The sequence below is a fragment of the Eubalaena glacialis genome, chromosome 3 (genome assembly GCF_028564815.1).
Source record: "Eubalaena glacialis isolate mEubGla1 chromosome 3, mEubGla1.1.hap2.+ XY, whole genome shotgun sequence".
NCBI lineage: Eukaryota > Metazoa > Chordata > Mammalia > Artiodactyla > Balaenidae > Eubalaena > Eubalaena glacialis.
The window spans coordinates 87,038,433-87,051,507 of NC_083718.1; the positions used below are offsets into that span (position 1 = coordinate 87,038,433).

Sequence of the window (13,075 nt, forward strand, 5' to 3'; positions counted from 1 at the left end):
CTTCAGCCCGAGAGGCTGCGGTCGTCACCTGGAGCCGGGCGGCTGTTGAGGCGGGGAGCAGGTGGGAAGGCCACAGATCTGGCGTTCGGCAGTCAGAGTCCCCTAGCTGACTCCCAAACATTCTATCGATGTCCAAACGTGCCCGATGACGCCAACTCTTGGCTTCAGTGTCTCCCGCGCGCACCCTCGGCTTCCGGAATATGAGAATCTAAGGATGTCCCCGGCCAGAGGTTGAAAAGCAATTTCTTGAATCAGGAAACGAGTTATGAGGAACGCGCTCTCACGTCTCTGTGGCGCAATCGGTTAGCGCGTTCGGCTGTTAACCGAAAGGTTGGTGGTTCAAACCCACCCAGGGACGTCATCTTTTGCTTCATCGAAGTCCTTGCTAGCTACTTGCAACTTTAGGTTATCTGTTCGCCACCTCTCACAGTTCTGGAGTCTGTAAAGTCCAAGATCAAGGTGCTGAAAGATTCAGTTCTTGTTGAGGGCCTCCTCCCCAGCTTGCAGAAGACCTCCTTGTCACTGTATCCTCACATGGCAGAGAAAGGAAACTCTGGTGTCTCTTTTGTTTTTATAAGTGCTAATCCCAGCATGGGGGCTTCATCTTCATGAACTCATTTAAACCTAATTACCTCCCAAAGGCTCCACCTCCTAATACCATTACATTGGGGAGTTAGGGCTTCAACATAGGAATTTGGGAGGGACAACAGCATTCAGTGTGGAATAGGTGGTAACACAGACATTCCTCAAGTGTCTAAAACGCCTTTATGGTGACCGGATTGCACAGACTTAACAGTCACATGAAGGTGGGAGAGAACTTGTCCAGCAGTTCTTTTCTTCCTGGAGGCACTGTGTGTGTGTGTGTGTGTGTGTGTGTGTGTGTGTGTGTGTGTGTCTGTGAATAGAAAAATCAAGGGATTATAGAAAGGTACATACATTGAGAAAATTCTCACCTCCACTACTTAAGCTCCCAGTTCCCAAAGTCCAAACAATACCAACCTGCTGGGTTTTAATGAACAATTTTATTTTTAATAAAATAAAATAATTTTATTTTCAATAAAGTCAACAGGCATGACTTTATTATTTTTATAACAAAGTAGTCACCTACTTTATAAGTATATATTAAAAACCTCAGACAAACCAAGCTGTAACCCAGACTTGACTATAGGATGCTGAAGCCACAAGGCAGGCCATTAACCACACTCACAGCCTTTCCTCTGGGAGCTTGGGCAAGTAACAATCTCTGTGAACTTCTTAAAGCAACATGATCCAGAGGTTCCGAAGGATTTTCTTTTGCTTCTTTCTTCCCTTGTCTGCTTGTCTGATCTGAGCTAGAAATTCACAGATATTAATCCAACAAACAAAAACGAAAAGAAAAAAACCAAAACCCCTGCATTTTGAAATTTCAGTCACATTATCAGCATTTTTGTGGAAAAGAGACCCTAGCTATGGTATGAAAAACATACACCAGTTATAGAGCTTTGCTTTAATGAAGTTGGAAAGCTCTGACAAGAAAATAAGATTCTGACAATGATTGGAAGAAAATTTAACCTAGGGTTTATAATGATCAGAGGGAAAAAAAGATGGAATCAAATACATACATACATATCTCCAGTCCAGATATCATACAGGTCTAAAGACAACAAACAGATGTCAAATAAATGAAAGAATTCAGGAAATACAGAACCTTTTTTTGAAAAACCTATTTGACACTAAAATGCACCTAATGAGATGCTTTCACAATTAAAATCTCAAGAATAGAACTATGCAACACAAAGCATGAACCCTAATGGAAACTATGCACTTTAGTTAATAATAATGAATCAATATTGGTTCATGAATTGTAACAAATGTACCACACCAATGCAAGATGTTAATAACAGGGGAAGCAGTGTGGGTGGGGGAGAGGGAGTATATGGGATTTTTTTTTTTTAATCTCAAGAATGAAAATTGCTGGGTATTCTGCATTTGTCCCTCCAGATACATTCTCATCATTTTCCACCCTATTATATGCCCCAGAAAGTTAATCTTTTTGAACTGTGCAAAAGGACTCCTCTGCCCATTGGCTTCTTGCTGGCTACAGCCAGTGAGATTCACTGACTGGGAATGGGAGTGTAGGAGGAATATGAGGTCAGGGTAATTATTTCCTGCAGGTTGGCAGTGGTTGTGTTCTCCGCCACCCCCCAAGACCACAGTTATTGTTTAGTGGCACTCTACTACAGTTACAGCCTTACCTACAACTATCACTTTCCCAGGTTCCAGGGACATCTCTCTCCCCTTGCCCAATCAGGCCTAGTAATTGCTCTCCACTGTTGCTAGGCCTGGGATGTCACACCATCTGTTTAGTGGCTACATCCCCCTCTTAGAGCCCAGGGTTCCTGAGTTGGGAGGTCCCAGGAAACCCTCTCAATCCTCAGCAGGTCTGGGTTTCAGAGAGCCTCGGGGAATGTGCCACAAAGTTATCTGGGAGCTCATTGCATCTCTGTTCAGCTCATAAGCAGAAGAATAATTACACCTTTCTTCCTTCAAAAAATACCCTTAATAGGGCTTCCCTGGTGGGGCAGTGGTTGAGAATCTGCCTGCCAATGCAGGGAACACGGGTTCGAGCCCTCGCCTGGGAAGATCCCACATGCCACAGAACAACTGTGCCCGTGAGCCACAATTACTGAGCCTGCGCGTCTGGAGCCTGTGCTCCACAACAAGAGAGGCCGCGATAGTGAGAGGCCTGCGCACCACGATGAAGAGTGACCCCCACTCACCACAACTAGAGAAAGCCCTCGCACAGAAACGAAGACCCAACACAGACAAAAATAAATAAATTAATTAATTTTTAAAAAATAATCTGTTAAAAAAAAAAAAAAAACTCCTGGGGACCCAGCTTTGTGCAGGGGCGGAGGGTCAAATTTCATGAGTTTAAAAAAAACAAAAACAAAAACCCCTAATAAAATTTTTAGTCTTGTAGGGAAAATCCTTTCTAAGCAAGACAAAACTCAAAATCCCTAAGGAAAAAGATTAATACATTTAGCTACATAAAAAGTTTAAGAATTTTAGCAATAAGTTTAGCAATAAATAAATACATAAATAAATAAAAAATAAATCAAGCACTCAACATCTGGCAAAGCCAAGGCCTGAGTGACTCAGCTTGTAAAGCTATAACAAGTCACTTTTCGATTCAGAAAGTTTATTACTTACATAGACAGCAAAAGGAAGAGTAGTTGAAGGTACAGCCTTCCTGGGCCCTCATCCCACACATCCAAAGGGATGACACTGAAACAAAAGGGGTCAGTGACTACAATGCAAGTTGTGGGATACCTGTTATTGAGGACCCAATTCTAGACTGCAGCTAAGTAGTTTTACAGTCTGCAGCTGTCCCCAGGGAAGTGATGAGGAGGTGAGCAGAATGCCTCATATGTGATTAGAACCTGAAGGGCAATGAGAAACTGTCCCAGGGTAGACAGGGAGGGGAATGGAAGCTGTCTCCTGGCACTCTTCACAAGCCTCCCATCCTCTCTTGCTTTGGGACAATCACAAGGTGCTCTGCTTTGTGGTAAGATTCAGAATAGTTTCAGTTCAAGCCTTGGCCGGTGTGGCCTGTGCAAATACATACAAGGTCACCTGGGTGCCACAGCTGAGCCATTCCCCTACAAAATTCAAAAGACAACAAATTGGTAAAATACTTGAAAAACTACAACATAGAAAAAGCCTTTTTTATTTAGTATTTATTTTTATCAAGCTTATATATGCACATAGTTTAGAGAGTCAAACTCATAAACTCGGTAATGAAAACCAACAGGCCCCTGAAACTCTCCCCCATTTCCTACTCCCTAGAAGTAACTTCTTTAAATTCTTTTAATCAGTGATTTGTTATTCACCTCTGTCTCTGTAAACAAATATTGTTAATTCTTGATTTTCTAGTTTTAGGCACTTTATCTCTCTTTTACATACTCCCCCTACACTTACCACTTCACACACACACACACACATTTCCCACCCCTCCATCTTCCCAATTGTGATGGCTAATTTTATGTGTCAACCTGGCTAGGCCATGGTACCCAGATATTTGGTCAAACATCAGTCTAGATGTTTCTGGTAAGGTATTTTTAAGATGAGATTAACATTTAAATCAGTAGACTCTGAGTAAAGCAGATTACCCTCCATAATGTGAGTGGGCCTCATCCAATCCATTGAAGGCCTTAAGACCACTGAGGTCCCCAGAGGAAGGGGGAGTTCTGCCTCCAGACTCTGCTTTCAGATTAGAGTTACAAAATCCGTTCTTCCCTGGCTATCCAGCCTGTTGGCCTACCCTGAAGACTTTAGATTTACCAACCTCTACAGTAACATGAGTCCATTCCTTAAACTAAATCTCTATATACGTGTATATGTTCTATTGGTTCTGTTTTTCTGGGGAACCCTAATACATCAATATACTTATATCTTAATTTTGATGAGATCAATGATTATTATTTTTAATATATAAACTATTAACAGAGAAGCCACATAATTTAACGTGATCACTTTTTAAATATAATCTTCCCTTGGCAGTAACAATTACGTTACTTTTCCATTTGCTTAGTTTTCCATGTATTTATTACTGAATTATAACCAATTTCTGTAAATCTCCCCGCAAGAGCTTCCTCATTCTTTTTTACATCTAGCTGAACTATATTTTATTGTATGGTTGTACTGTCATTTATTTAGTCACCCCCAAAACTGATGGACATTTAGAGAGTTTACAATCTTTTGCTTAATAAAAAGTGCTCCGTGAATAACTTTGTATACACTTAATTTCACATAAGTATAGGAATATTGTAGGATAAACTTCTAAATGTGGATTGCTGAAGTTAAAAAAAAGTTTAAATTTTTGATAGATATTGTTCAAAACACCCTGTAGAACTTAAACCAATTTACCCTGTCTTTAACAATATTTATTAACTCTCCAACATACTAAACTTAAAAAAATTTACCATATTATAGTTGAAAATATTATCTCAACTTAGTTTTAAATTGCACTACTTTCATTAATAGCAATGTTGAATGTTAAGTATCTTTTCATATGGGCAACAGCCTTTTATATTTTCTATTCTTTATATGTTTGCTACTTTTTATGGGTTATTGGTTTACTTCTTATTGGCTTATAGTTCTGTAAATATTAGGGAAATTAGCCTTTTGTACATGATGTATGTTCTAAGAATGTAGACGTCTAGCATGGTATGGTAAATTTGGTGCCTCCACAGGAAGGGAAGTGAACCAGAAGAGAAGTTTGTTATACTCACAGGTCCCAGAGGGGGTCACCGCGGGCGTGCGCAGGGCCGCACAGGAGTCCAACTGGCAGTGTGTTCAGTTGAACAGGTGGGGAGCAGTGAGAGCCAGGACCTGTGGGCCAAAGCCTTCACTGGGGTCCTGAGTGGGGTCTAAGGAAAGCAAACCAAGTTGGGGAAAGAGAGGAAGGAAAGAGGAGGAGGAAGCGGTGGGGGGGAGGGGGAGAGGGGCGGGGGTCGGGGAGAAGAGGATGGAGGAGGGGAAAGTTAGAGTCTAGGGGTTGGGTTGCTTATCAGGCGGTTTCAGCTGGTTTTGAGTGTGCATTCACAATTAGGGCTGTGAGAAGGATGTTGATACACCAAAGCGTTAACTCAAAATGGATGATTTTTAACACAATGTGAGTTGCAAATACTTCCCCAAATTGTCATTTGTCTTTGGACTTTGCTTATGCAGATTCCATTTGGTTTATATAATCAAACTCATCAATATTTTCTCTCAGGACTTTTCCACACACACACACCCCCCCCCAAGATAATAAAATAATTGTTTCATGTTTCTACAAGAACTTTTATGTTCCTTTTCATTATTATTTAAATCTTTGATCAATTTGGAATTTACCCTTATGTAAAGGGTATGATATTCATTGACCATTATTTTTTTCCCAGACAGCTACCTAGTTATTAAAACATTGGTCATTAGAATTATTGATTTGAGTCCTTCTTTCTAATGTATTACATTTCTTTATGTATTTTGGTCCATTTCTGGACTCTGTGCTGTCCCATTGATTGTTGTTTACCCATACACGATATTTTACTGCTTTAATCATTATAATTTATGGCATTTTAATATTTCATAGGGTTAATCCTTCCTTATTGTTCTTTTAAAAAAAGAATTTCCTGAGTATTACTGCTTATTTTTCCATTTAAACTTTAGAATTATATTGTCCAGTTTGAATAAAAAAGAAAAATATTTTTGATATTTTAATGAAAACTATGTTAAATTCTTTGATATGTATACAGTGATGTGTATAAAATTGATGACTGATTTAAAAAAAAACTATGTTAAATTCAGACACCAAGTTAAAGAGAGGTGTTATCTTTATGACGTTGAGTTTCCTACCCAAGAACATGGTACATCTTAGTTGACAGGAAAGGAAGTTGCCCTAATGCAGTGGTTCCTGAACTTGAGCATTTATCCACATCACCTGCAGAGCTTAAGTCTCAGATTGTTGGGTCCACCTCCAGAGTTTCTGAATCTGTAGGTCTGAGGTAGGGCTTGAGAATTTGCGTTTCTCAAAAGTTTCCAGGTGATGCTGGTGATGTTTGTCCCGGCACAACACCTTGAGGATAATCGGCTAGTGTCTTGATGATTTTGGAGATGGTTGGCGGGATATATAAAGGAGACTAAAGCACATTTACAAACTTAAAAAAAAAAAAAAGTAGGACTGGTAAATGATCCTTAGGGAGATGTGGGAAAGACCTGTATGAGGAGTTAAAAGCGAGTATCCGCGTTGTGGTTGAGAAGCCTGATGACTGGGGACAAACTCGGCTTCCACTCACTTTGAAAACCCACTTACTCACACCACTCATCCCAACACTGAATGAGAGATTTAGCAGGAACAAATATCAGGCAAACAACTTCAGGCCTTCGGGGTAGAACAAAGTTCTCCGGTCGATCAATAGCTAACTCGAAACGCTTGGGCGCAGCACTCCAGAGAGTCCGCCTACATCCATCTGATGAGACTGCGCTGCAATCTCTCCACTTGCCAGCTCCGGGCCGTCGTCCTTGCTCCTCCCTCCTCTTCCTATCGTACTTCCCCCTTTCTTTGCTCTTCCGCGTCTCTCCTCCTCAGCTCCTTTTCCAGCGCCCTCTCCTCTTTTTCGTCTCGAGATATTCCTAAACTAGTTGTATTTTACAGCCCTTTGAGGCTGATGAACGCTTCAAAACCTAAAAAGCAAAGGCACGCTCCTTAGCACCTAATGGAGAACATTTTAACTACTTAAGAAGGCCCTTCAACACCTCATCCAAAATTTCCCACTGACGAGAAGAGAACGAAAGTGGTTCCGTTTGGTCATGTGCTAAGATGTCTTCTCAGTGGAGCAGAGTCGAGGCAGCACGGAGGGGGAGCCCCGCGGGTCCCGGACTCGGCCCTCGGAGGAGCCTGGGTTCGGGCAGCTGTGGATCTGTGCCCCTGGTCTCAACCTGAGATGCTGGAATCGGTAGCCCGGATTCCTCTTCTGTGCTAAATTTGGGGCGAGTAGAGGCGATTTCTGGAACAATTTACCGAAGTTTAAAACAACAGTGACCTTAATGGCTATTTTGAAGCTGCTGGTTCAGTTGGTAGCTAACAAGAGAAGATTCAATAAAACAGAGGTAGGCGAGGAAAACAAATGCCGCCCAACGTGGGGCTCGAACCCACGACCCTGAGATTAAGAGTCTCATGCTCTACCGACTGAGCTAGCCGGGCACTGCTTCGCCAAGCTTCTTACAGAAATATAATTTCTTTCGAGGGACAGTGCGCACGGTCAAAGATACACACAGCTTAGTTTGAAAGAGTTCTCGGGCTCTAGGATTTTAAACGCAGTAGTAGCTTCTTGTCACCGAGAAACTCCAGGCTCCGAGAGTGATGGGACTGCACGGGACTAGACGGGCTTGCAGAGGACGCGGGAATCACGAGTCCTGAAACCTCGACGTTTCTTCAAATTCCTTTTAGACAGGTTTTGAGAACTTTTGGACAGCAAATTCTTTTGGAGAACCCGGTTTCTGGGACCCGGAATCCAGAAGAGGAGGCGAAAAAGCGCGAGGGAATAGGGATGAGAGGCGCAAACTGCCGCGAGAAGTAGGAGGGGCGCGGGGACTTGTGCTCCCGGGACCTTGGTGCTGCAGCCTCATTCTTCCTTCTTCTCGGTCCGAAACCCTTTCCCCCCCTAAACCGTGACCACCAGGGGATGGGGTGGGGGTGAGGCTGAAGGACGCGTCAGTCGGAATTTAGGTCCAATTGACTATTCATTTGGGGCACGATTTTGTTTTTAAATACTAAAATTTTGTGGGACCTGAAGGTCCCACTGAGATTTAAAGTCGGATGGGATTTAGAGCCTCAGACGTGGGCGCTCGCGGGAGATTTCACTTCACTCTCCAAAACGTTCATTTCTCCAACCTCTGGAAGAGGCGCTGAGTTCCGGAGTCACCAGCGAAGGGCTCTCTCCTCTGCTCAGGTGAAGGTAGGCCTTGCTTGCTGCTCCGAGGCGCTCCACACCGCCCTGAAGCGGCCCTGCCAGGGCTGGTTAGATTCGCTTAGGTGGGAGAGCCGCGGAGTGAGCTGAGTGGAGACAGTTATTTATCTAATTCGTAGACTGCACTTCTGCCATGCAGCCTTGAGCAAAGACAGATTACAAGCTTTTTTTAACCCTTAAAAGGTTCCAAAAGGGGAGGCCACCAAGGTGAATTACAAGCTATATGCCGTGGCTCGGATTCGAACCGAGGTTGCTGCGGCCACAACGCAGAGTACTAACCACTATACGATCACGGCGCGCCACCTTCGAGGTGGCGCCGTGGAGTTGGATTTAATGTCTTTTGAAACAGCATTGTCTAAGTGGTGCCGCAGCTTTCTTTGCTCAGTTCGCGTGATTCGCCTAGGTTAAAATCCCAAACGTTTCCACCCACAACCTCGAAGCCCTGACACCCGAATCTGGGTCTCAGAATCCCGCCATGCCCGCACCATCATCACCCCCTCCGCTGGACGGCGGCGCGCCCAGTCCTGACGAGGTCTGAAAGCGTCGCCTGCAGCTCGGGGACGGCGTTCCCAGTCGCCCTCCTCAAGCCATTTCTCTCTTTCCCCTCCAAATAATCAAGCCGTCCCCCCAGGCAACCCGAGGATTTTCCTATTTACATCTCCACCTTGTACCCTGGAGTTGAGGTTTCTGTCGCCCGAATGTTGGAACCGGCGGAGAAGCGAAGCTGGTGAGCTGCTAAACGGCGTGAGGTCCCCCTTTATTATTTTTCTTGCTTCCCTCACTGCTCCTTGGCGCGCTCTCTCAGGAACTTCGGAGTCTTGGGCTGACTTCCTTATTCTGACTCTTTAGTAAATCTAAGTCGCCTCCGAGTATTCAGAAAAACATATCCGATCAGCCTCCATTTCTGACATTCCCTAAAGACCCCCAAAAGGAGAATTATCGTAAACTGGTGCGAAGCAAGAGGCCAAACGCAGCAGATGGGCTTGCCTTGGTAGCTGCAAGAAGTCTGGAGGTTCGCTCACGGTAGAGTCTCCCAGAAGGCTCAGAGTTTGAGGACGGACTTCCGGGTGGTCAAAGGCTCTTCTTCTTTCTCCCCCTATTTGCTCTACTCGAGCTTCCAGAGAAAAGAAGAAATCGGTAGTGCGTTGGCCGGGAATCGAACCCGGGTCAACTGCTTGGAAGGCAGCTATGCTCACCACTATACCACCAACGCCCACAGGAAAACGGCGCAGTTTGTATCCTTATGAATAGTTCGTCATGGTTTGCTCCGACCAATGTCTTTCATATTTAGGGATTCGTGTTAACAGAAATATTCAACACAAAGCCAAAGGACGAAGAGGAAAAGAAGATCTCTAGGATTTTACCTATGACTATGTTGATAATTTTGTGGTAGTTTTTTTAGTCGTTTCAGAGGTTTAGGGAAGGAAAATCAATTCTAGTTTGTTGTCTTTTGAAGGGAGCCTCTGAAATCAAGCGGACGAGTTAAGGCCTTAATGCGAGTGTTATCTCTGTACACATATTGTTACGCATTTGAGAGTACTTCCTCAGCACAAATGCATAAAGGTAAAGTTGCCATTGAAAAGATACCCACATTTTAAAGCTTTGAATACATATTGCCAAATTGCTGTGTGGAGCGATATCACCAATTTTCACTTTTCAATGAGTATTACCAAATTACCTCAGGCAACTAGATATCATCATTCTTTTTATCTTTACGAAAGTGCAACATAAAAATTTGGAGTCTCATTTTAACTTGCATTTATTGTATTACTATTGAGGTTGGTCATTTTTCATAAACTTACTAATTATTTGTATTAGTTTTGAGACTTACTAAATCATACGCTTTGTCGATTTTTGCTATGGGGTATTTATATTATATGTATATTACATATTAGTTTGGCATCTGTCTTTTAATATTATTTATAGGATTTTCAGATGGGCAGTTTTCTGTTTTTATGTAGTCTAACTTATCAGTTTTATCCTTTATGATTTCTGTGTTTGCTTTTACCGTGAAAAAGTCTTCTCCAGCCCAATAAGATAATTATCCACCCATTTTTTTTATTGTTTCAATTCTTACATTTAATTATTTAACCCATCTAATATATCATATGAGGTGGTGATTCCACTTCTATGAATTTATCCTAAAGCAATACCTAAGGATATACAAAGATGTATTCACACAGATGTTCATCAAAGTGTTATTTGTAAAACCAAAATTTTAGGGGGAAAAAACCTAAAAGTCCAGAAATACGATTGATTAAATCCATTTTGATGAAAACCCACTTTTTTTTTTTTTTTTTATATTGTACATTGCTGGTGGGAGTATAAATTGGCAGGACCTCTACGGAGGGCATATGGCACTACCCATCCACAAATGCACATGTCTTTTGAACCAGCATTTTAATTCTTGGACATTTATTCTACACACGTACAAAATAACATATGTAGAATATTATTTTTATGGCCGCAAAGGATTAGAATAACCTAAGTGTCATCAATAGGAAGCTGGTTTGATTAATTATGAATATCAATACAATGGAATACTATGTGTCATAGCAAAGAATGAGGAAGCTCTTCATTTGTAATCTGCAACTATTTCTAAAATACATTAAGTGAAAAAGGCAAAGTTCAGAAAAGTGTGTATAGATTGCTATCATTTGTGCAAGGGAGGGGAACGTACTTAAATATATACGTATGTATGCATCTACTTGTATTTACAAACTATTTATATTTTATATTTACAACATACTTATATTACAATATAATTACGAAACTTACTACTGGCTGCCTTATTAGAAGAAAACTAGACGGCAGAGGTGAAAAGTAGGTTTATCAGTTACGCCTTTTTGGATATTTGAATCCTAAACCATGTAAATATATTACCTTTACAAAAATTAAATAATTAAATTGAAAGAAAATATCATGTTGCTGAAGTGTATTTATTTCTACTGGAAAGTGTTAGAAATATATTAACTTTAAAAATAGCTGGTAAAAACGTAAAATAGATAGCTAGGGGGAAGCAGCCTCATAGCACAGGGAGATCAGCTCGGTGCTTTGTGACCACCTAGAGGGGTGGGATAGGGAGGGTGGGAGGGAGGGAGACGCAAGAGGGAAGAGATATGGGGACATATGTATATGTATAACTGATTCACTTTGTTATAAAGCAGAAACTAACACACCATTGTAAGGTAATTATACTCTAATAAAGATGTAAAAAAAAAAACCTGGTAATTAAATAGTATGTACAGCATTATTCCATTTTCTCTTTCAAAAACTGGATAATAGCTACCGGTGGTTGGTAGAATGGTAAGCGATTTTTTTCTTTATGTTTTCCTGCATTTCCTGTATTTCAGCTAAGGTCACCCATGTGGCAACTGAGTAGAAGAAACAAAATTAATCATTAAAAGTGTTCTATAGGAACTGTCATTAAAAATATTTTGTAGGAAGAAAAATCACTTCTTCCCTGACCGGGAATCGAACCCGGGCCGCGGCGGTGAGAGCGCCGAATCCTAACCACTAGACCACCAGGGAAGGTGATAAGAAGTTGCGACAGAGAATGTATGAGGCTAATTCAACGTGTGTCTCTACCCTTTTTGTGACGCATATTGTTTCAACCACCTAGATTTTGAGATTCTTGACTACTGGGCCTTCCCCACGTCGAAACTACCTTTTCCTCGTATTTCTTTTTTGGATTAGAAAACCCTTGCGAGAACTCCTCTGCATGGCTCCCAGAGCTGAGAGAGGATCGTGTACACACGATCGCAGTTCCCAAGACCAGAGACAAATGTCTGGAGAAAAGATAGAAAGACAAATAGGAAACTCTCAGCTTCCTGTAGTTGCAGTGATTTCCTGAATTGGGATCAGCAGAAAAATAAAGGTCTCCAACTGGGCTTTGCCAAATTGACTAGGAACTTTTCCTTAAGGAATATAAAGGTTGTCGTGTAAGTAACTCTAGGAGATCCTGGTCCTATAGCAGCTTTTTTTTTTTTTTTTTTTTTTTCCATCTCGTGTGAATTTAGGCCAAACTGTTGGCCAAAACGAATATTACAGACAAGTGAAAGTGACTCAGCCTACGGGTGCTTGGTGGTCAGCAGGATCTGAGCATAACTCGCTGGTGGGAGACTAAGAGAAAGAGTTTTGGAGCTTCAAAATTTTCAAATATGAAGAAGGAAGAGAGGGAGTGAGGAGAAAGAAAAGAAAACTGGGGTGCATACCTAGGCTAAAGGAACCTTGGAAGCCATACCCATCAATGTCTGCAAATTAGCTTTATATAAGACAGAAAAGAAAGCAAATATGGCAAAATGTTAACAATGAATCTAGGTGAAGGGTAATTGAATGTTCAATATTTTATTCTTTTAACTTCTCTGTAGGTTTGAAATTTTTCAAAATAAAAATTTGAGAAAACCAAAAATGAAACAAACCATCAAAAGCCTCCCCTCAGACCTTTTTTGGTCAGATGACTGCAGTGTGATTAATTCTCTGCCCATGAGTTCAAATATAAATTTTAAAACCCACCCCCATGCACTAACATCAGAAAACACCTTTGATAATAAGTGAAAAAGAGAATTAAAAAATTGATTCAT

The 13,075-nt window shown here is 41.5% G+C and overlaps 2 non-coding genes across 2 annotated transcripts; one reads left to right on the forward strand and one right to left on the reverse strand.

Annotated features, from left to right (window-relative positions):
* Nucleotides 1-284: 284 nt before the first annotated feature.
* TRNAN-GUU (transfer RNA asparagine (anticodon GUU)) lies at nt 285-358 on the forward strand. Its single transcript has one exon. It is a non-coding gene; the product is annotated as a tRNA-Asn (tRNA).
* Nucleotides 359-7,653: 7,295 nt separating this feature from the next.
* Nucleotides 7,654-7,726, reverse strand: TRNAK-CUU (transfer RNA lysine (anticodon CUU)). Its single transcript has one exon. It is a non-coding gene; the product is annotated as a tRNA-Lys (tRNA).
* Between the last annotated feature and the right edge of the window lie 5,349 nt (nt 7,727-13,075).